General features: G+C 46.0%; 42 non-coding genes across 42 annotated transcripts; all 42 read right to left on the bottom strand.

The window, feature by feature from the left end:
• Positions 1-287: 287 nt before the first annotated feature.
• LOC144079864 (5S ribosomal RNA) lies at positions 288-406 on the bottom strand. Its single transcript, XR_013301913.1, has one exon. It is a non-coding gene; the product is annotated as a 5S ribosomal RNA (ribosomal RNA).
• Positions 407-722: 316 nt separating this feature from the next.
• Positions 723-841, bottom strand: LOC144079970 (5S ribosomal RNA). The gene has a single exon (XR_013302015.1). It is a non-coding gene; the product is annotated as a 5S ribosomal RNA (ribosomal RNA).
• Positions 842-1157: 316 nt separating this feature from the next.
• Positions 1158-1276, bottom strand: LOC144079961 (5S ribosomal RNA). Its single transcript, XR_013302007.1, has one exon. It is a non-coding gene; the product is annotated as a 5S ribosomal RNA (ribosomal RNA).
• Positions 1277-1592: 316 nt separating this feature from the next.
• Positions 1593-1711, bottom strand: LOC144079719 (5S ribosomal RNA). The gene has a single exon (XR_013301774.1). It is a non-coding gene; the product is annotated as a 5S ribosomal RNA (ribosomal RNA).
• A 316-nt stretch (positions 1712-2027) lies between these two features.
• On the bottom strand, positions 2028-2146 carry LOC144081209 (5S ribosomal RNA). The gene has a single exon (XR_013303040.1). It is a non-coding gene; the product is annotated as a 5S ribosomal RNA (ribosomal RNA).
• A 316-nt stretch (positions 2147-2462) lies between these two features.
• Positions 2463-2581, bottom strand: LOC144080384 (5S ribosomal RNA). Its single transcript, XR_013302415.1, has one exon. It is a non-coding gene; the product is annotated as a 5S ribosomal RNA (ribosomal RNA).
• Positions 2582-2896: 315 nt separating this feature from the next.
• On the bottom strand, positions 2897-3015 carry LOC144079601 (5S ribosomal RNA). Its single transcript, XR_013301659.1, has one exon. It is a non-coding gene; the product is annotated as a 5S ribosomal RNA (ribosomal RNA).
• Positions 3016-3331: 316 nt separating this feature from the next.
• Positions 3332-3450, bottom strand: LOC144080003 (5S ribosomal RNA). Its single transcript, XR_013302046.1, has one exon. It is a non-coding gene; the product is annotated as a 5S ribosomal RNA (ribosomal RNA).
• Positions 3451-3765: 315 nt separating this feature from the next.
• Positions 3766-3884, bottom strand: LOC144079600 (5S ribosomal RNA). Its single transcript, XR_013301658.1, has one exon. It is a non-coding gene; the product is annotated as a 5S ribosomal RNA (ribosomal RNA).
• Positions 3885-4200: 316 nt separating this feature from the next.
• Positions 4201-4319, bottom strand: LOC144079958 (5S ribosomal RNA). The gene has a single exon (XR_013302004.1). It is a non-coding gene; the product is annotated as a 5S ribosomal RNA (ribosomal RNA).
• Positions 4320-4635: 316 nt separating this feature from the next.
• LOC144079960 (5S ribosomal RNA) lies at positions 4636-4754 on the bottom strand. The gene has a single exon (XR_013302006.1). It is a non-coding gene; the product is annotated as a 5S ribosomal RNA (ribosomal RNA).
• Positions 4755-5070: 316 nt separating this feature from the next.
• Positions 5071-5189, bottom strand: LOC144079946 (5S ribosomal RNA). Its single transcript, XR_013301993.1, has one exon. It is a non-coding gene; the product is annotated as a 5S ribosomal RNA (ribosomal RNA).
• A 316-nt stretch (positions 5190-5505) lies between these two features.
• Positions 5506-5624, bottom strand: LOC144080281 (5S ribosomal RNA). The gene has a single exon (XR_013302318.1). It is a non-coding gene; the product is annotated as a 5S ribosomal RNA (ribosomal RNA).
• Positions 5625-5940: 316 nt separating this feature from the next.
• LOC144080002 (5S ribosomal RNA) lies at positions 5941-6059 on the bottom strand. Its single transcript, XR_013302045.1, has one exon. It is a non-coding gene; the product is annotated as a 5S ribosomal RNA (ribosomal RNA).
• Positions 6060-6374: 315 nt separating this feature from the next.
• LOC144079568 (5S ribosomal RNA) lies at positions 6375-6493 on the bottom strand. The gene has a single exon (XR_013301627.1). It is a non-coding gene; the product is annotated as a 5S ribosomal RNA (ribosomal RNA).
• Positions 6494-6809: 316 nt separating this feature from the next.
• On the bottom strand, positions 6810-6928 carry LOC144079599 (5S ribosomal RNA). The gene has a single exon (XR_013301657.1). It is a non-coding gene; the product is annotated as a 5S ribosomal RNA (ribosomal RNA).
• A 316-nt stretch (positions 6929-7244) lies between these two features.
• LOC144079597 (5S ribosomal RNA) lies at positions 7245-7363 on the bottom strand. The gene has a single exon (XR_013301655.1). It is a non-coding gene; the product is annotated as a 5S ribosomal RNA (ribosomal RNA).
• Positions 7364-7679: 316 nt separating this feature from the next.
• LOC144080597 (5S ribosomal RNA) lies at positions 7680-7798 on the bottom strand. The gene has a single exon (XR_013302619.1). It is a non-coding gene; the product is annotated as a 5S ribosomal RNA (ribosomal RNA).
• A 316-nt stretch (positions 7799-8114) lies between these two features.
• Positions 8115-8233, bottom strand: LOC144080339 (5S ribosomal RNA). Its single transcript, XR_013302373.1, has one exon. It is a non-coding gene; the product is annotated as a 5S ribosomal RNA (ribosomal RNA).
• Positions 8234-8549: 316 nt separating this feature from the next.
• On the bottom strand, positions 8550-8668 carry LOC144079935 (5S ribosomal RNA). The gene has a single exon (XR_013301982.1). It is a non-coding gene; the product is annotated as a 5S ribosomal RNA (ribosomal RNA).
• Positions 8669-8984: 316 nt separating this feature from the next.
• Positions 8985-9103, bottom strand: LOC144080099 (5S ribosomal RNA). Its single transcript, XR_013302139.1, has one exon. It is a non-coding gene; the product is annotated as a 5S ribosomal RNA (ribosomal RNA).
• Positions 9104-9419: 316 nt separating this feature from the next.
• On the bottom strand, positions 9420-9538 carry LOC144079923 (5S ribosomal RNA). Its single transcript, XR_013301971.1, has one exon. It is a non-coding gene; the product is annotated as a 5S ribosomal RNA (ribosomal RNA).
• Positions 9539-9854: 316 nt separating this feature from the next.
• On the bottom strand, positions 9855-9973 carry LOC144081171 (5S ribosomal RNA). The gene has a single exon (XR_013303004.1). It is a non-coding gene; the product is annotated as a 5S ribosomal RNA (ribosomal RNA).
• A 316-nt stretch (positions 9974-10289) lies between these two features.
• LOC144081034 (5S ribosomal RNA) lies at positions 10290-10408 on the bottom strand. Its single transcript, XR_013302870.1, has one exon. It is a non-coding gene; the product is annotated as a 5S ribosomal RNA (ribosomal RNA).
• A 316-nt stretch (positions 10409-10724) lies between these two features.
• LOC144081170 (5S ribosomal RNA) lies at positions 10725-10843 on the bottom strand. Its single transcript, XR_013303003.1, has one exon. It is a non-coding gene; the product is annotated as a 5S ribosomal RNA (ribosomal RNA).
• Positions 10844-11159: 316 nt separating this feature from the next.
• On the bottom strand, positions 11160-11278 carry LOC144079912 (5S ribosomal RNA). The gene has a single exon (XR_013301960.1). It is a non-coding gene; the product is annotated as a 5S ribosomal RNA (ribosomal RNA).
• A 316-nt stretch (positions 11279-11594) lies between these two features.
• LOC144081169 (5S ribosomal RNA) lies at positions 11595-11713 on the bottom strand. Its single transcript, XR_013303002.1, has one exon. It is a non-coding gene; the product is annotated as a 5S ribosomal RNA (ribosomal RNA).
• A 316-nt stretch (positions 11714-12029) lies between these two features.
• On the bottom strand, positions 12030-12148 carry LOC144081033 (5S ribosomal RNA). Its single transcript, XR_013302869.1, has one exon. It is a non-coding gene; the product is annotated as a 5S ribosomal RNA (ribosomal RNA).
• Positions 12149-12464: 316 nt separating this feature from the next.
• Positions 12465-12583, bottom strand: LOC144081168 (5S ribosomal RNA). Its single transcript, XR_013303001.1, has one exon. It is a non-coding gene; the product is annotated as a 5S ribosomal RNA (ribosomal RNA).
• A 316-nt stretch (positions 12584-12899) lies between these two features.
• Positions 12900-13018, bottom strand: LOC144080253 (5S ribosomal RNA). The gene has a single exon (XR_013302290.1). It is a non-coding gene; the product is annotated as a 5S ribosomal RNA (ribosomal RNA).
• A 305-nt stretch (positions 13019-13323) lies between these two features.
• LOC144080593 (5S ribosomal RNA) lies at positions 13324-13442 on the bottom strand. The gene has a single exon (XR_013302615.1). It is a non-coding gene; the product is annotated as a 5S ribosomal RNA (ribosomal RNA).
• Positions 13443-13758: 316 nt separating this feature from the next.
• On the bottom strand, positions 13759-13877 carry LOC144079904 (5S ribosomal RNA). The gene has a single exon (XR_013301952.1). It is a non-coding gene; the product is annotated as a 5S ribosomal RNA (ribosomal RNA).
• A 316-nt stretch (positions 13878-14193) lies between these two features.
• Positions 14194-14312, bottom strand: LOC144080352 (5S ribosomal RNA). The gene has a single exon (XR_013302385.1). It is a non-coding gene; the product is annotated as a 5S ribosomal RNA (ribosomal RNA).
• Positions 14313-14628: 316 nt separating this feature from the next.
• Positions 14629-14747, bottom strand: LOC144079901 (5S ribosomal RNA). The gene has a single exon (XR_013301949.1). It is a non-coding gene; the product is annotated as a 5S ribosomal RNA (ribosomal RNA).
• Positions 14748-15063: 316 nt separating this feature from the next.
• On the bottom strand, positions 15064-15182 carry LOC144081167 (5S ribosomal RNA). Its single transcript, XR_013303000.1, has one exon. It is a non-coding gene; the product is annotated as a 5S ribosomal RNA (ribosomal RNA).
• Positions 15183-15498: 316 nt separating this feature from the next.
• Positions 15499-15617, bottom strand: LOC144080252 (5S ribosomal RNA). Its single transcript, XR_013302289.1, has one exon. It is a non-coding gene; the product is annotated as a 5S ribosomal RNA (ribosomal RNA).
• Positions 15618-15922: 305 nt separating this feature from the next.
• Positions 15923-16041, bottom strand: LOC144080317 (5S ribosomal RNA). Its single transcript, XR_013302352.1, has one exon. It is a non-coding gene; the product is annotated as a 5S ribosomal RNA (ribosomal RNA).
• Positions 16042-16357: 316 nt separating this feature from the next.
• LOC144079903 (5S ribosomal RNA) lies at positions 16358-16476 on the bottom strand. Its single transcript, XR_013301951.1, has one exon. It is a non-coding gene; the product is annotated as a 5S ribosomal RNA (ribosomal RNA).
• Positions 16477-16792: 316 nt separating this feature from the next.
• Positions 16793-16911, bottom strand: LOC144080351 (5S ribosomal RNA). The gene has a single exon (XR_013302384.1). It is a non-coding gene; the product is annotated as a 5S ribosomal RNA (ribosomal RNA).
• A 316-nt stretch (positions 16912-17227) lies between these two features.
• Positions 17228-17346, bottom strand: LOC144079889 (5S ribosomal RNA). Its single transcript, XR_013301937.1, has one exon. It is a non-coding gene; the product is annotated as a 5S ribosomal RNA (ribosomal RNA).
• Positions 17347-17662: 316 nt separating this feature from the next.
• Positions 17663-17781, bottom strand: LOC144079505 (5S ribosomal RNA). Its single transcript, XR_013301566.1, has one exon. It is a non-coding gene; the product is annotated as a 5S ribosomal RNA (ribosomal RNA).
• A 316-nt stretch (positions 17782-18097) lies between these two features.
• Positions 18098-18216, bottom strand: LOC144080958 (5S ribosomal RNA). The gene has a single exon (XR_013302797.1). It is a non-coding gene; the product is annotated as a 5S ribosomal RNA (ribosomal RNA).
• Between the last annotated feature and the right edge of the window lie 14 nt (positions 18217-18230).

Raw genomic sequence — 18230 nt, 5'->3', positions numbered from 1 at the left:
AAATGCGAACGGTCCATAGTCTTGCATGTGGATCGTCTATTTGGATATTTGGATCGGGTGTGGAGGGTGAGGGGTCCTCTTTGGAGAACCCTTCGTTAAAGGAGTCGACTTTGTTGCCGCTTGCTCTTCTTTTGCTTTATTACTTCTACAACTACGGGAATGAAGATTATCAGAAGGAGAAATTCAATAAAATGTTGTGAGATGTCCAGAGGAGGGAAGTCTTTCATGATTTAGGAGGTCAAAAGGAGATGAACATCCAGGAAATGTCGAAAATGGTTTTGACAAGATGCTTACAGCACCTGGTATTCCCAAGCGGTCTCCCATCCAGGTACTAACCAGGCCCAACCCTGTTTAGCTTCCGAGATCAGACAAGATCGGGCGTTTTCAGGGTAGTATGGCCGTGAGCAACATTGTCGCTGAACAAATCCCCTTTGGAAATCCGAACGGTCCATAGTCTTGCATGTGGATCGCGTATTTGGATGTTTGGATCGGGTGTGGAGGGTGAGGGGTCCTCTTTGGAGAACCCTTCGTTAAAGGAGTCGACTTTGTTGCCGCTTGCTCTTCTTTTGCTTTATTACTTCTACAACTACGGGAATGAAGATTATCAGAAGGAGAGCTTCAATAAAATAGTGTGAGATGTGCAGAGGAGGGAAGTCTTTCATGATTTAGGAGGTCAAAAGGAGATGAACATCCATGAAATGTCGAAAATGGTTTTGACAAGATGCTTACAGCACCTGGTATTCCCAAGCGGTCTCCCATCCAGGTACTAACCAGGCCCAACCCTGCTTAGCTTCCGAGATCAGACGAGATCGGGCGTTTTCAGGGTAGTATGGCCGTGAGCAACATTGTCACTGAACAAATCCCCTTTGGAAATCCGAACGGTCCATAGTCTTGCATGTGGATCGTGTATTTGGATATTTGGATCCGGTGTGGAGGGTGAGTGGTCCTCTTTGGAGAACCCTTCGTTAAAGGAGTCGACTTTGTTGCCGCTTGCTCTTCCTATGCTTTATTACTTCTACAACTACAGGAATGAAGATTATCAGAAGGAGAGCTTCAATAAAATGTTGTGAGATGTGCAGAGGAGGGAAGTCTTTCATGATTTAGGAGGTCAAAAGGAGATGAACATCCATGAAATGTCGAAAATGGTTTTGACAAGATGCTTACAGCACCTGGTATTCCCAAGCGGTCTCCCATCCAGGTACTAACCAGGCCCAACCCTGCTTAGCTTCCGAGATCAGACAAGATCAGGCGTTTTCAGGGTAGTATGGCCGTGAGCAACATTGTCGCTGAACAAATCCCCTTTGGAAATCCGAACGGTCCATAGTCTTGCATGTGGATCGTGTATTTGGATATTTGGATCGGGTGTGGAGGGTGAGGGGTCCTCTTTGGAGAACCCTTCGTTAAAGGAGTCGACTTTGTTGCCGCTTGCTCTTCTTTTGCTTTATTACTTCTACAACTACGGGAATGAAGATTATCAGAAGGAGAGCTTCAATAAAATGTTGTGAGATGTGCAGAGGAGGGAAGTCTTTCATGATTTAGGAGGTCAAAAGGAGATGAACATCAATGAAATGTCGAAAATGGTTTTGACAAGATGCTTACAGCACCTGGTATTCCCAAGCGGTCTCCCATCCAGGTACTAACCAGGCCCAACCCTGCTTAGCTTACGAGATCAGACGAGATCGGGCGTTTTCAGGGTAGTATGGCCGTGAGCAACATTGTCGCTGAACAAATCCCCTTTGGAAATCCGAACGGTCCATAGTCTTGCATGTGGATCGTGTATTTGGATATTTGGATCGGGTGTGGAGGGTGAGGGGTCCTCTTTGGAGAACCCTTCGTTAAAGGAGTCGACTTTGTTGCCGCTTGCTCTTCTTTTGCTTTATTACTTCTACAACTACGGGAATGAAGATTATCAGAAGGAGAGCTTCAATAAAATGTTGTGAGATGTGCAGAGGAGGGAAGTCTTTCATGATTTAGGAGGTCAAAAGGAGATGAACATCCATGAAATGTCGAAAATGGTTTTGACAAGATGCTTACAGCACCTGGTATTCCCAAGCGGTCTCCCATCCAGATACTAACCAGGCCCAACCCTGCTTAGCTTCCGAGATCAGACGAGATCGGGCGTTTTCAGGGTAGTATGGCCGTGAGCAACGTTGTCACTGAACAAATCCCCTTTGGAAATCCGAACGGTCCATAGTCTTGCATGTGGATCGTGTATTTGGATATTTGGATCCGGTGTGGAGGGTGAGTGGTCCTCTTTGGAGAACCCTTCGTTAAAGGAGTCGACTTTGTTGCCGCTTGCTCTTCCTATGCTTTATTACTTCTACAACTACGGGAATGAAGATTATCAGAAGGAGAGCTTCAATAAAATGTTGTGAGATGTGCAGAGGAGGGAAGTCTTTCATGATTTAGGAGGTCAAAAGGAGATGAACATCCATGAAATGTCGAAAATGGTTTTGACAAGATGCTTACAGCACCTGGTATTCCCAAGCGGTGTCCCATCCAGGTACTAACCAGGCCCAAACCTGCTTAGCTTCCGAGATCAGACGAGATCGGGCATTTTCAGGGTAGTATGGCCGTGAGCAACATTGTCGCTGAACAAATCCCCTTTGGAAATCCGAACGGTCCATAGTCTTGCATGTGGATCGTGTATTTGGATATTTGGATCGGGTGTGGAGGGTGAGGGGTCCTCTTTGGAGAACCCTTCGTTAAAGGAGTCGACTTTGTTGCCGCTTGCTCTTCTTTGCTTTATTACTTCTACAACTACGGGAATGAAGATTATCAGAAGGAGAGCTTCAATAATATGTTGTGAGATGTGCAGAGGAGGGAAGTCTTTCATGATTTAGGAGGTCAAAAGGAGATGAACATCCATGAAATGTCGAAAATGGTTTTGACAAGATGCTTACAGCACCTGGTATTCCCAAGCGGTCTCCCATCCAGGTACTAACCAGGCCCAACCCTGCTTAGCTTCCGAGATCAGACAAGATCGGGCGTTTTCAGGGTAGTATGGCCGTGAGCAACATTGTCGCTGAACAAATCCCCTTTGGAAATCCGAACGGTCCATAGTCTTGCATGTGGATCGCGTATTTGGATGTTTGGATCGGGTGTGGAGGGTGAGGGGTCCTCTTTGGAGAACCCTTCGTTAAAGGAGTCGACTTTGTTGCCGCTTGCTCTTCTTTTGCTTTATTACTTCTACAACTACGGGAATGAAGATTATCAGAAGGAGAGCTTCAATAAAATGTTGTGAGATGTGCAGAGGAGGGAAGTCTTTCATGATTTAGGAGGTCAAAAGGAGATGAACATCCATGAAATGTCGAAAATGGTTTTGACAAGATGCTTACAGCACCTGGTATTCCCAAGCGGTCTCCCATCCAGGTACTAACCAGGCCCAAACCTGCTTAGCTTCCGAGATCAGACGAGATCGGGCATTTTCAGGGTAGTATGGCCGTGAGCAACATTGTCGCTGAACAAATCCCCTTTGGAAATCCGAACGGTCCATAGTCTTGCATGTGGATCGTGTATTTGGATATTTGGATCGGGTGTGGAGGGTGAGGGGTCCTCTTTGGAGAACCCTTCGTTAAAGGAGTCGACTTTGTTGCCGCTTGCTCTTCTTTGCTTTATTACTTCTACAACTACGGGAATGAAGATTATCAGAAGGAGAGCTTCAATAATATGTTGTGAGATGTGCAGAGGAGGGAAGTCTTTCATGATTTAGGAGGTCAAAAGGAGATGAACATCCATGAAATGTCGAAAATGGTTTTGACAAGATGCTTACAGCACCTGGTATTCCCAAGCGGTCTCCCATCCAGGTACTAACCAGGCCCAACCCTGCTTAGCTTCCGAGATCAGACAAGATCGGGCGTTTTCAGGGTAGTATGGCCGTGAGCAACATTGTCGCTGAACAAATCCCCTTTGGAAATCCGAACGGTCGAAAGTCTTGCATGTGGATCGCGTATTTGGATGTTTGGATCGGGTGTGGAGGGTGAGGGGTCCTCTTTGGAGAACCCTTCGTTAAAGGAGTCGACTTTGTTGCCGCTTGCTCTTCTTTTGCTTTATTACTTCTACAACTACGGGAATGAAGATTATCAGAAGGAGAGCTTCAATAAAATAGTGTGAGATGTGCAGAGGAGGGAAGTCTTTCATGATTTAGGAGGTCAAAAGGAGATGAACATCCATGAAATGTCGAAAATGGTTTTGACAAGATGCTTACAGCACCTGGTATTCCCAAGCGGTCTCCCATCCAGGTACTAACCAGGCCCAACCCTGCTTAGCTTCCGAGATCAGACGAGATCGGGCGTTTTCAGGGTAGTATGGCCGTGAGCAACATTGTCACTGAACAAATCCCCTTTGGAAATCCGAACGGTCCATAGTCTTGCATGTGGATCGTGTATTTGGATATTTGGATCCGGTGTGGAGGGTGAGTGGTCCTCTTTGGAGAACCCTTCGTTAAAGGAGTCGACTTTGTTGCCGCTTGCTCTTCCTATGCTTTATTACTTCTACAACTACAGGAATGAAGATTATCAGAAGGAGAGCTTCAATAAAATGTTGTGAGATGTGCAGAGGAGGGAAGTCTTTCATGATTTAGGAGGTCAAAAGGAGATGAACATCCATGAAATGTCGAAAATGGTTTTGACAAGATGCTTACAGCACCTGGTATTCCCAAGCGGTCTCCCATCCAGGTACTAACCAGGCCCAACCCTGCTTAGCTTCCGAGATCAGACAAGATCAGGCGTTTTCAGGGTAGTATGGCCGTGAGCAACATTGTCGCTGAACAAATCCCCTTTGGAAATCCGAACGGTCCATAGTCTTGCATGTGGATCGTGTATTTGGATATTTGGATCGGGTGTGGAGGGTGAGGGGTCCTCTTTGGAGAACCCTTCGTTAAAGGAGTCGACTTTGTTGCCGCTTGCTCTTCTTTTGCTTTATTACTTCTACAACTACGGGAATGAAGATTATCAGAAGGAGAGCTTCAATAAAATGTTGTGAGATGTGCAGAGGAGGGAAGTCTTTCATGATTTAGGAGGTCAAAAGGAGATGAACATCAATGAAATGTCGAAAATGGTTTTGACAAGATGCTTACAGCACCTGGTATTCCCAAGCGGTCTCCCATCCAGGTACTAACCAGGCCCAACCCTGCTTAGCTTCCGAGATCAGACGAGATCGGGCGTTTTCAGGGTAGTATGGCCGTGAGCAACATTGTCGCTGAACAAATCCCCTTTGGAAATCCGAACGGTCCATAGTCTTGCATGTGGATCGTGTATTTGGATATTTGGATCGGGTGTGGAGGGTGAGGGGTCCTCTTTGGAGAACCCTTCGTTAAAGGAGTCGACTTTGTTGCCGCTTGCTCTTCTTTTGCTTTATTACTTCTACAACTACGGGAATGAAGATTATCAGAAGGAGAGCTTCAATAAAATGTTGTGAGATGTGCAGAGGAGGGAAGTCTTTCATGATTTAGGAGGTCAAAAGGAGATGAACATCCATGAAATGTCGAAAATGGTTTTGACAAGATGCTTACAGCACCTGGTATTCCCAAGCGGTCTCCCATCCAGATACTAACAAGGCCCAACCCTGCTTAGCTTCCGAGATCAGACGAGATCGGGCGTTTTCAGGGTAGTATGGCCGTGAGCAACGTTGTCACTGAACAAATCCCCTTTGGAAATCCGAACGGTCCATAGTCTTGCATGTGGATCGTGTATTTGGATATTTGGATCCGGTGTGGAGGGTGAGTGGTCCTCTTTGGAGAACCCTTCGTTAAAGGAGTCGACTTTGTTGCCGCTTGCTCTTCCTATGCTTTATTACTTCTACAACTACGGGAATGAAGATTATCAGAAGGAGAGCTTCAATAAAATGTTGTGAGATGTGCAGAGGAGGGAAGTCTTTCATGATTTAGGAGGTCAAAAGGAGATGAACATCCATGAAATGTCGAAAATGGTTTTGACAAGATGCTTACAGCACCTGGTATTCCCAAGCGGTCTCCCATCCAGGTACTAACCAGGCCCAAACCTGCTTAGCTTCCGAGATCAGACGAGATCGGGCATTTTCAGGGTAGTATGGCCGTGAGCAACATTGTCGCTGAACAAATCCCCTTTGGAAATCCGAACGGTCCATAGTCTTGCATGTGGATCGTGTATTTGGATATTTGGATCGGGTGTGGAGGGTGAGGGGTCCTCTTTGGAGAACCCTTCGTTAAAGGAGTCGACTTTGTTGCCGCTTGCTCTTCTTTGCTTTATTACTTCTACAACTACGGGAATGAAGATTATCAGAAGGAGAGCTTCAATAATATGTTGTGAGATGTGCAGAGGAGGGAAGTCTTTCATGATTTAGGAGGTCAAAAGGAGATGAACATCCATGAAATGTCGAAAATGGTTTTGACAAGATGCTTACAGCACCTGGTATTCCCAAGCGGTCTCCCATCCAGGTACTAACCAGGCCTAACCCTGCTTAGCTTCCGAGATCAGAGGAGATCAGGCGTTTTCAGGGTAGTATGGCCGTGAGCAACATTGTCGCTGAACAAATCCCCTTTGGAAATGCGAACGGTCCATAGTCTTGCATGTGGATCGTCTATTTGGATATTTGGATCGGGTGTGGAGGGTGAGGGGTCCTCTTTGGAGAACCCTTCGTTAAAGGAGTCGACTTTGTTGCCGCTTGCTCTTCTTTTGCTTTATTACTTCTACAACTACGGGAATGAAGATTATCAGAAGGAGAAATTCAATAAAATGTTGTGAGATGTCCAGAGGAGGGAAGTCTTTCATGATTTAGGAGGTCAAAAGGAGATGAACATCCAGGAAATGTCGAAAATGGTTTTGACAAGATGCTTACAGCACCTGGTATTCCCAAGCGGTCTCCCATCCAGGTACTAACCAGGCCCAACCCTGCTTAGCTTCCGAGATCAGACAAGATCGGGCGTTTTCAGGGTAGTATGGCCGTGAGCAACATTGTCGCTGAACAAATCCCCTTTGGAAATCCGAACGGTCCATAGTCTTGCATGTGGATCGCGTATTTGGATGTTTGGATCGGGTGTGGAGGGTGAGGGGTCCTCTTTGGAGAACCCTTCGTTAAAGGAGTCGACTTTGTTGCCGCTTGCTCTTCTTTTGCTTTATTACTTCTACAACTACGGGAATTAAGATTATCAGAAGGAGAGCTTCAATAAAATGTTGTGAGATGTGCAGAGGAGGGAAGTCTTTCATGATTTAGGAGGTCAAAAGGAGATGAACATCCATGAAATGTCGAAAATGGTTTTGACAAGATGCTTACAGCACCTGGTATTCCCAAGCGGTCTCCCATCCAGGTACTAACCAGGCCCAACCCTGCTTAGCTTCCGAGATCAGACAAGATCGGGCGTTTTCAGGGTAGTATGGCCGTGAGCAACATTGTCACTGAACAAATCCCCTTTGGAAATCCGAACGGTCCATAGTCTTGCATGTGGATCGTGTATTTGGATATTTGGATCCGGTGTGGAGGGTGAGTGGTCCTCTTTGGAGAACCCTTCGTTAAAGGAGTCGACTTTGTTGCCGCTTGCTCTTCCTATGCTTTATTACTTCTACAACTACGGGAATGAAGATTATCAGAAGGAGAGCTTCAATAAAATGTTGTGAGATGTGCAGAGGAGGGAAGTCTTTCATGATTTAGGAGGTCAAAAGGAGATGAACATCCATGAAATGTCGAAAATGGTTTTGACAAGATGCTTACAGCACCTGGTATTCCCAAGCGGTCTCCCATCCAGGTACTAACCATTCCCAACCCTGCTTAGCTTCCGAGATCAGACGAGATCGGGCATTTTCAGGGTAGTATGGCCGTGAGCAACATTGTTGCTGAACAAATCCCCTTACGAAATCCGAACGTTCCATAGTCTTGCATGTGGATCGTGTATTTGGATATTTGGATCGGGTGTGGAGGGTGAGGGGTCCTCTTTGGAGAACCCTTCGTTAAAGGAGTCGACTTTGTTGCCGCTTGCTCTTCTTTTGCTTTATTACTTCTACAACTACGGGAATGAAGATTATCAGAAGGAGAGCTTCAATAAAATGTTGTGAGATGTGCAGAGGAGGGAAGTCTTTCATGATTTAGGAGGTCAAAAGGAGATGAACATCCATGAAATGTCGAAAATGGTTTTGACAGGATGCTTACAGCACCTGGTATTCGCAAGCGGTCTCCCATCCAGGTACTAACCAGGCCCAACCCTGCTTAGCTTCCGAGATCAGACGAGATCAGGCGTTTTCAGGGTAGTTTGGCCGTGAGCAACATTGTCGCTGAACAAATCCCCTTTGGAAATCCGAACGGTCCATAGTCTTGCATGTGGATCGTGTATTTGGATATTTGGATCCGGTGTGGAGGGTGAGTGGTCCTCTTTGGAGAACCCTTCGTTAAAGGAGTTGACTTTGTTGCCGCTTGCTCTTCTTTTGCTTTATTACTTCTACAACTACGGGAATGAAGATTATCAGAAGGAGAGCTTCAATAAAATGTTGTGAGGTGTGCAGAGGAGGGAAGTCTTTCATGATTTAGGAGGTCAAAAGGAGATGAACATCCATGAAATGTCGAAAATTGTTTTGACAAGATGCTTACAGCACCTGGTATTCCCAAGCGGTCTCCCATCCAGGTACTAACCAGGCCCAACCCTGCTTAGCTTCCGAGATCAGACGAGATCGGGCGTTTTCAGGGTAGTATGGCCGTGAGCCACATTGTCGCTGAACAAATCCCCTTTGGAAATCCGAACGGTCCATAGTCTTGCATGTGGATCGTGTATTTGGATATTTGGATACGGTGTGGAGGGTGAGGGGTCCTCTTTGGAGAACCCTTCGTTAAAGGAGTCGACTTTGTTGCCGCTTGCTCTTCTTTTGCTTTATTACTTCTACAACTACGGGAATGAAGATTATCAGAAGGAGAGCTTCAATAAAATGTTGTGAGATGTGCAGAGGAGGGAAGTCTTTCATGATTTAGGAGGTCAAAAGGAGATGAACATCCATGAAATGTCGAAAATGGTTTTGACTAGATGCTTACAGCACCTGGTATTCCCAAGCGGTCTCCCATCCACGTACTAACCAGGCCCAACCCTTCTTAGCTTCCGAGATCAGACGAGATCGGGCGTTTTCAGGGTAGTATGGCCGTGAGCAACATTGTTGCTGAACAAATCCCCTTTGGAAATCCGAACGGTCCATAGTCTTGCATGTGGATCGTGTATTTGGATATTTGGATCGGGTGTGGAGGGTGAGGGGTCCTCTTTGGAGAACCCTTCATTAAAGGAGTCGACTTTGTTGCCGCTTGCTCTTCTTTTGCTTTATTACGTCTACAACTACGGGAATGAAGATTATCAGAAGGAGAGCTTCAATAAAATGTTGTGAGGTGTGCAGAGGAGGGAAGTCTTTCATGATTTAGGAGGTCAAAAGGAGATGAACATCCATGAAATGTCGAAAATGGTTTTGACAAGATGCTTACAGCACCTGGTATTCCCAAGCGGTCTCCCATCCAGGTACTAACCAGGCCCAACCCTGCTTAGCTTCCGAGATCAGACGAGATCGGGCGTTTTCAGGGTAGTATGGCCGTGAGCCACATTGTCGCTGAACAAATCCCCTTTGGAAATCCGAACGGTCCATAGTCTTGCATGTGGATCGTGTATTTGGATATTTGGATCCGGTGTGGAGGGTGAGTGGTCCTCTTTGGAGAACCCTTCGTTAAAGGAGTCGACTTTGTTGCCGCTTGCTCTTCTTTTGCTTTATTACTTCTACAACTACGGGAATGAAGATTATCAGAAGGAGAGCTTCAATAAAATGTTGTGAGATGTGCAGAGGAGGGAAGTCTTTCATGATTTAGGAGGTCAAAAGGAGATGAACATCCATGAAATGTCGAAAATGGTTTAGACAAGATGCTTACAGCACCTGGTATTCCCAAGCGGTCTCCCATCCAGGTACTAACCAGGCCGAACCCTGCTTAGCTTCCGAGATCAGACGAGATCGGGCGTTTTCAGGGTAGTATGGCCGTGAGCAACATTGTTGCTGAACAAATCCCCTTTGGAAATCCGAACGGTCCATAGTCTTGCATGTGGATCGTGTATTTGGATATTTGGATCGGGTGTGGAGGGTGAGGGGTCCTCTTTGGAGAACCCTTCATTAAAGGAGTCGACTTTGTTGCCGCTTGCTCTTCTTTTGCTTTATTACGTCTACAACTACGGGAATGAAGATTATCAGAAGGAGAGCTTCAATAAAATGTTGTGAGATGTGCAGAGGAGGGAAGTCTTTCATGATTTAGGAGGTCAAAAGGAGATGAACATCCATGAAATGTCGAAAATGGTTTTGACAAGATGCTTACAGCACCTGGTATTCCCAAGCGGTCTCCCATCCAGGTACTAACCAGGCCCAACCCTGCTTAGCTTCCGAGATCAGACGAGATCAGGCGTTTTCAGGGTAGTATGGCCGTGAGCAACATTGTCGCTGAACAAATCCCCTTTGGAAATCCGAACGGTCCATAGTCTTGCATGTGGATCGTGTATTTGGATATTTGGATCGGGTGTGGAGGGTGAGGGGTCCTCTTTGGAGAACCCTTCGTTAAAGGAGTCGACTTTGTTGCCACTTGCTCTTCTTTTGCTTTATTACTTCTACAACTACGGGAATGAAGATTATCAGAAGGAGAGCTTCAATAAAATGTTGTGAGATGTGCAGAGGAGGGAAGTCTTTCATGATTTAGGAGGTCAAAAGGATATGAACATCCATGAAATGTCGAAAATGGTTTTGACAAGATGCTTACAGCACCTGGTATTCCCAAGCGGTCTCCCATCCAGGTACTAACCAGGCCGAACCCTGCTTAGCTTCCGAGATCAGACGAGATCGGGCGTTTTCAGGGTAGTATGGCCGTGAGCAACATTGTTGCTGAACAAATCCCCTTTGGAAATCCGAACGGTCCATAGTCTTGCATGTGGATCGTGTATTTGGATATATGGATCGGGTGTGGAGGGTGAGGGGTCCTCTTTGGAGAACCCTTCGTTAAAGGAGTCGACTTTGTTGACGCTTGCTCTTCTTTTGCTTTATTACTTCTACAACTACGGGAATGAAGATTATCAGAAGGAGAGCTTCAATAAAATGTTGTGAGGTGTGCAGAGGAGGGAAGTCTTTCATGATTTAGGAGGTCAAAAGGAGATGAACATCCATGAAATGTCGAAAATGGTTTTGACAAGATGCTTACAGCACCTGGTATTCCCAAGCGGTCTCCCATCCAGGTACTAACCAGGCCCAACCCTGCTTAGCTTCCGAGATCAGACGAGATCGGGCGTTTTCAGGGTAGTATGGCCGTGAGCCACATTGTCGCTGAACAAATCCCCTTTGGAAATCCGAACGGTCCATAGTCTTGCATGTGGATCGTGTATTTGGATATTTGGATCCGGTGTGGAGGGTGAGTGGTCCTCTTTGGAGAACCCTTCGTTAAAGGAGTCGACTTTGTTGCCGCTTGCTCTTCTTTTGCTTTATTACTTCTACAACTACGGGAATGAAGATTATCAGAAGGAGAGCTTCAATAAAATGTTGTGAGATGTGCAGAGGAGGGAAGTCTTTCATGATTTAGGAGGTCAAAAGGAGATGAACATCCATGAAATGTCGAAAATGGTTTAGACAAGATGCTTACAGCACCTGGTATTCCCAAGCGGTCTCCCATCCAGGTACTAACCAGGCCGAACCCTGCTTAGCTTCCGAGATCAGACGAGATCGGGCGTTTTCAGGGTAGTATGGCCGTGAGCAACATTGTTGCTGAACAAATCCCCTTTGGAAATCCGAACGGTCCATAGTCTTGCATGTGGATCGTGTATTTGGATATTTGGATCGGGTGTGGAGGGTGAGGGGTCCTCTTTGGAGAACCCTTCATTAAAGGAGTCGACTTTGTTGCCGCTTGCTCTTCTTTTGCTTTATTACGTCTACAACTACGGGAATGAAGATTATCAGAAGGAGAGCTTCAATAAAATGTTGTGAGATGTGCAGAGGAGGGAAGTCTTTCATGATTTAGGAGGTCAAAAGGAGATGAACATCCATGAAATGTCGAAAATGGTTTTGACAAGATGCTTACAGCACCTGGTATTCCCAAGCGGTCTCCCATCCAGGTACTAACCAGGCCCAACCCTGCTTAGCTTCCGAGATCAGACGAGATCAGGCGTTTTCAGGGTAGTATGGCCGTGAGCAACATTGTCGCTGAACAAATCCCCTTTGGAAATCCGAACGGTCCATAGTCTTGCATGTGGATCGTGTATTTGGATATTTGGATCGGGTGTGGAGGGTGAGGGGTCCTCTTTGGAGAACCCTTCGTTAAAGGAGTCGACTTTGTTGCCACTTGCTCTTCTTTTGCTTTATTACTTCTACAACTACGGGAATGAAGATTATCAGAAGGAGAGCTTCAATAAAATGTTGTGAGATGTGCAGAGGAGGGAAGTCTTTCATGATTTAGGAGGTCAAAAGGATATGAACATCCATGAAATGTCGAAAATGGTTTTGACAAGATGCTTACAGCACCTGGTATTCCCAAGCGGTCTCCCATCCAGGTACTAACCAGGCCGAACCCTGCTTAGCTTCCGAGATCAGACGAGATCGGGCGTTTTCAGGGTAGTATGGCCGTGAGCAACATTGTTGCTGAACAAATCCCCTTTGGAAATCCGAACGGTCCATAGTCTTGCATGTGGATCGTGTATTTGGATATATGGATCGGGTGTGGAGGGTGAGGGGTCCTCTTTGGAGAACCCTTCGTTAAAGGAGTCGACTTTGTTGACGCTTGCTCTTCTTTTGCTTTATTACTTCTACAACTACGGGAATGAAGATTATCAGAAGGAGAGCTTCAATAAAATGTTGTGAGATGTGCAGAGGAGGGAAGTCTTTCATGATTTAGGAGGTCAAAAGGAGATGAACATCCATGAAATGTCGAAAATGGTTTTGACAAGATGCTTACAGCACCTGGTATTCCCAAGCAGTCTCCCACCCAGGTACTAACCAGGCCCAACCCTGCTTAGCTTCCGAGATCAGAGGAGATCAGGCGTTTTCAGGGTAGTATGGCCGTGAGCAACATTGTCGCTGAACAAATCCCCTTTGGAAATGCGAACGGTCCATAGTCTTGCATGTGGATCGTGTATTTGGATATTTGGATCCGGTGTGGAGGGTGAGTGGTCCTCTTTGGTTAAAGGAGTCAACTTTGTTGCCGCTTGCTCTTCTTTTGCTTTATTACTTCTACAACTACGGGAATGAAGATTATCAGAAGGAGAGCTTCAATAAAATGTTGTGAGATGTGCAGAGGAGGGAAGTCTTTCATGATTTAGGAGGTCAAAAGGATATGAACATCCATGAAATGTCGAAAATGGTTTTGACAAGATGCTTACAGCACCTGGTATTCCCAAGCGGTCTGCCATCCAGGTACTAACCAGGCCGAACCCTGCTTGGCTTCCGAGATCAGACGAGATCGGGCGTTTTCAGGGTAGTATGGCCGTGACCAACATTGTTGCTGAACAAATCCCCTTTGGAAATCCGAACGGTCCATAGTCTTGCATGTGGATCGTGTATTTGGATATTTAGATCCGGTGTGGAGGGTGAGGGGTCCTCTTTGGAGAACCCTTCGTTAAAGGAGTCAACTTTGTTGCCGCTTGCTCTTCTTTTGCTTTATTACTTCTACAACTACGGGAATGAAGATTATCAGAAGGAGAGCTTCAATAAAATGTTGTGAGATGTGCAGAGGAGGGAAGTCTTTCATGATTTAGGAGGTCAAAAGGACATGAACATCCATGAAATGTCGAAAATGGTTTTGACAAGATGCTTACAGCACCTGGTATTCCCAAGCGGTCTCCCATCCAGGTACTAACCAGGCCGAACCCTGCTTAGCTTCCGAGTTCAGACGAGATCGGGCGTTTTCACGGTAGTATGGCCGTGAGCAACATTGTCGCTGAACAAATCCCCTTTGGAAATCCGAACGGTCCATAGTCTTGCATGTGGATCGTGTATTTGGATATATGGATCGGGTGTGGAGGGTGAGTGGTCCTCTTTGGAGAACCCTTCGTTAAAGGAGTCGACTTTGTTGACGCTTGCTCTTCTTTTGCTTTATTACTTCTACAACTACGGGAATGAAGATTATCAGAAGGAGAGCTTCAATAAAATGTTGTGAGATGTGCAGAGGAGGGAAGTCTTTCATGATTTAGGAGGTCAAAAGGAGATGAACATCCATGAAATGTCGAAAATGGTTTTGACAAGATGCTTACAGCACCTGGTATTCCCAAGCGGTCTCCCATCCAGGTACTAACCAGGCCCAACCCTGCTTAGCTTCCGAGATCAGACGACATCGGGCGTTTTCAGAGTAGTATGGCCGTGAGCAACATTGTCGCTGAACAAATCCCCTTTGGAAATCCGAACGGTCCATAGTCTTGCATGTGGATCGTGTATTTGGATATTTGGATCCGGTGTGGAGGGTGAGTGGTCCTCTTTGGAGAACCCTTCGTTAAAGGAGTCGACTTTGTTGTCGCTTGCTCTTCTTTTGCTTTATTACTTCTACAACTACGGGAATGAAGATTATCAGAAGGAGAGCTTCAATAAAATGTTGTGAGATGTGCAGAGGAGGGAAGTCTTTCATGATTTAGGAGGTCAAAAGGAGATGAACATCCATGAAATGTCGAAAATGGTTTTGACTAGATGCTTACAGCACCTGGTATTCCCAAGCGGTCTCCCATCCAGGTACTAACCAGGCCCAACCCTGCTTAGCTTCCGAGATCAGACGAGATCGGGCGTTTTCAGGGTAGTATGGCCGTGAGCAACATTGTCGCTGAACAAATCCCCTTTGGAAATCCGAACGGTCCATAGTCTTGCATGTGGATCGTGTATTTGGATATTTGGATCGGGTGTGGAGGGTGAGGGGTCCTCTTTGGAGAACCCTTCGTTAAAGGAGTCGACTTTGTTGCCACTTGCTCTTCTTTTGCTTTATTACTTCTACAACTACGGGAATGAAGATTATCAGAAGGAGAGCTTCAATAAAATGTTGTGAGATGTGCAGAGGAGGGAAGTCTTTCATGATTTAGGAGGTCAAAAGGATATGAACATCCATGAAATGTCGAAAATGGTTTTGACAAGATGCTTACAGCACCTGGTATTCCCAAGCGGTCTCCCATCCAGGTACTAACCAGGCCGAACCCTGCTTAGCTTCCGAGATCAGACGAGATCGGGCGTTTTCAGGGTAGTATGGCCGTGAGCAACATTGTTGCTGAACAAATCCCCTTTGGAAATCCGAACGGTCCATAGTCTTGCATGTGGATCGTGTATTTGGATATATGGATCGGGTGTGGAGGGTGAGGGGTCCTCTTTGGAGAACCCTTCGTTAAAGGAGTCGACTTTGTTGACGCTTGCTCTTCTTTTGCTTTATTACTTCTACAACTACGGGAATGAAGATTATCAGAAGGAGAGCTTCAATAAAATGTTGTGAGATGTGCAGAGGAGGGAAGTCTTTCATGATTTAGGAGGTCAAAAGGAGATGAACATCCATGAAATGTCGAAAATGGTTTTGACAAGATGCTTACAGCACCTGGTATTCCCAAGCAGTCTCCCACCCAGGTACTAACCAGGCCCAACCCTGCTTAGCTTCCGAGATCAGAGGAGATCAGGCGTTTTCAGGGTAGTATGGCCGTGAGCAACATTGTCGCTGAACAAATCCCCTTTGGAAATGCGAACGGTCCATAGTCTTGCATGTGGATCGTGTATTTGGATATTTGGATCCGGTGTGGAGGGTGAGTGGTCCTCTTTGGTTAAAGGAGTCAACTTTGTTGCCGCTTGCTCTTCTTTTGCTTTATTACTTCTACAACTACGGGAATGAAGATTATCAGAAGGAGAGCTTCAATAAAATGTTGTGAGATGTGCAGAGGAGGGAAGTCTTTCATGATTTAGGAGGTCAAAAGGATATGAACATCCATGAAATGTCGAAAATGGTTTTGACAAGATGCTTACAGCACCTGGTATTCCCAAGCGGTCTCCCATCCAGGTACTAACCAGGCCGAACCCTGCTTGGCTTCCGAGATCAGACGAGATCGGGCGTTTTCAGGGTAGTATGGCCGTGACCAACATTGTTGCTGAACAAATCCCCTTTGGAAATCCGAACGGTCCATAGTCTTGCATGTGGATCGTGTATTTGGATATTTGGATCCGGTGTGGAGGGTGAGGGGTCCTCTTTGGAGAACCCTTCGTTAAAGGAGTCAACTTTGTTGCCGCTTGCTCTTCTTTTGCTTTATTACTTCTACAACTACGGGAATGAAGATTATCAGAAGGAGAGCTTCAATAAAATGTTGTGAGATGTGCAGAGGAGGGAAGTCTTTCATGATTTAGGAGGTCAAAAGGACATGAACATCCATGAAATGTCGAAAATGGTTTTGACAAGATGCTTACAGCACCTGGTATTCCCAAGCGGTCTCCCATCCAGGTACTAACCAGGCCGAACCCTGCTTAGCTTCCGAGTTCAGACGAGATCGGGCGTTTTCACGGTAGTATGGCCGTGAGCAACATTGTCGCTGAACAAATCCCCTTTGGAAATCCGAACGGTCCATAGTCTTGCATGTGGATCGTGTATTTGGATATATGGATCGGGTGTGGAGGGTGAGTGGTCCTCTTTGGAGAACCCTTCGTTAAAGGAGTCGACTTTGTTGACGCTTGCTCTTCTTTTGCTTTATTACTTCTACAACTACGGGAATGAAGATTATCAGAAGGAGAGCTTCAATAAAATGTTGTGAGATGTGCAGAGGAGGGAAGTCTTTCATGATTTAGGAGGTCAAAAGGAGATGAACATCCATGAAATGTCGAAAATGGTTTTGACAAGATGCTTACAGCACCTGGTATTCCCAAGCGGTCTCCCATCCAGGTACTAACCAGGCCCAACCCTGCTTAGCTTCCGAGATCAGACGACATCGGGCGTTTTCAGAGTAGTATGGCCGTGAGCAACATTGTCGCTGAACAAATCCCCTTTGGAAATCCGAACGGTCCATAGTCTTGCATGTGGATCGTGTATTTGGATATTTGGATCCGGTGTGGAGGGTGAGTGGTCCTCTTTGGAGAACCCTTCGTTAAAGGAGTCGACTTTGTTGTCGCTTGCTCTTCTTTTGCTTTATTACTTCTACAACTACGGGAATGAAGATTATCAGAAGGAGAGCTTCAATAAAATGTTGTGAGATGTGCAGAGGAGGGAAGTCTTTCATGATTTAGGAGGTCAAAAGGAGATGAACATCCATGAAATGTCGAAAATGGTTTTGACTAGATGCTTACAGCACCTGGTATTCCCAAGCGGTCTCCCATCCAGGTACTAACCAGGCCCAACCCTGCTTAGCTTCCGAGATCAGACGAGATCGGGCGTTTTCAGGGTAGTATGGCCGTGAGCAACATTGTCGCTGAACAAATCCCCTTTGGAAATCCGAACGGTCCATAATCTTGCATGTGGATCGTGTATTTGGATATTTGGATCCGGTGTGGAGGGTGAGTGGTCCTCTTTGAAGAACCCTTCGTTAAAGGAGTCGACTTTGTTGCCGCTTGCTCTTCCTATGCTTTATTACTTCTACAACTACGGGAATGAAGATTATCAGAAGGAGAGCTTCAATAAAATGTTGTGAGATGTGCAGAGGAGGGAAGTCTTTCATGATTTAGGAGGTCAAAAGGAGATGAACATCCATGAAATGTCGAAAATGGTTTTGACTAGATGCTTACAGCACCTGGTATTCACAAGCGGTCTCCCATCCAGGTACTAACCAGGCCCAACCCTGCTTAGCTTCCGAGATCAGACGAGATCGGGCGTTTTCAGGGTAGTATGGCCGTGAGCAACATTGTCGCTGAACAAATCCCCTTTGGAAATCCGAACGGTCCATAGTCTTGCATGTGGATCGTGTATTTGGATATTTGGATCCGGTGTGGAGGGTGAGTGGTCCTCTTTGGAGAACCCTTCGTTAAAGGAGTCGACTTTGTTGCCGCTTGCTCTTCTTTTGCTTTATTACTTCTACAACTACGGGAATGAAGATTATCAGAAGGAGAGCTTCAATAAAATGTTGTGAGATGTGCAGAGGAGGGAAGTCTTTCATGATTTAGGAGGTCAAAAGGAGATGAATATCCATGAAATGTCGAAAATGGTTTTGACAAGATGCTTACAGCACCTGGTATTCCCAAGCGGTCTCCCATCCAGGTACTAACCAGGCCCAACCCTGCTTAGCTTCCGAGATCAGACGAGATCGGGCGTTTTCAGGGTAGTATGGCCATGAGCAACATAGTTGCTGA

Source organism: Stigmatopora argus, chromosome 8 (assembly GCF_051989625.1).
Source record: "Stigmatopora argus isolate UIUO_Sarg chromosome 8, RoL_Sarg_1.0, whole genome shotgun sequence".
Classification (NCBI taxonomy): Eukaryota; Metazoa; Chordata; class Actinopteri; order Syngnathiformes; family Syngnathidae; genus Stigmatopora; species Stigmatopora argus.
The sequence above is the reverse complement of the archived record's forward strand: the minus strand, read 5'-3'. Positions and strand labels throughout refer to the sequence as shown.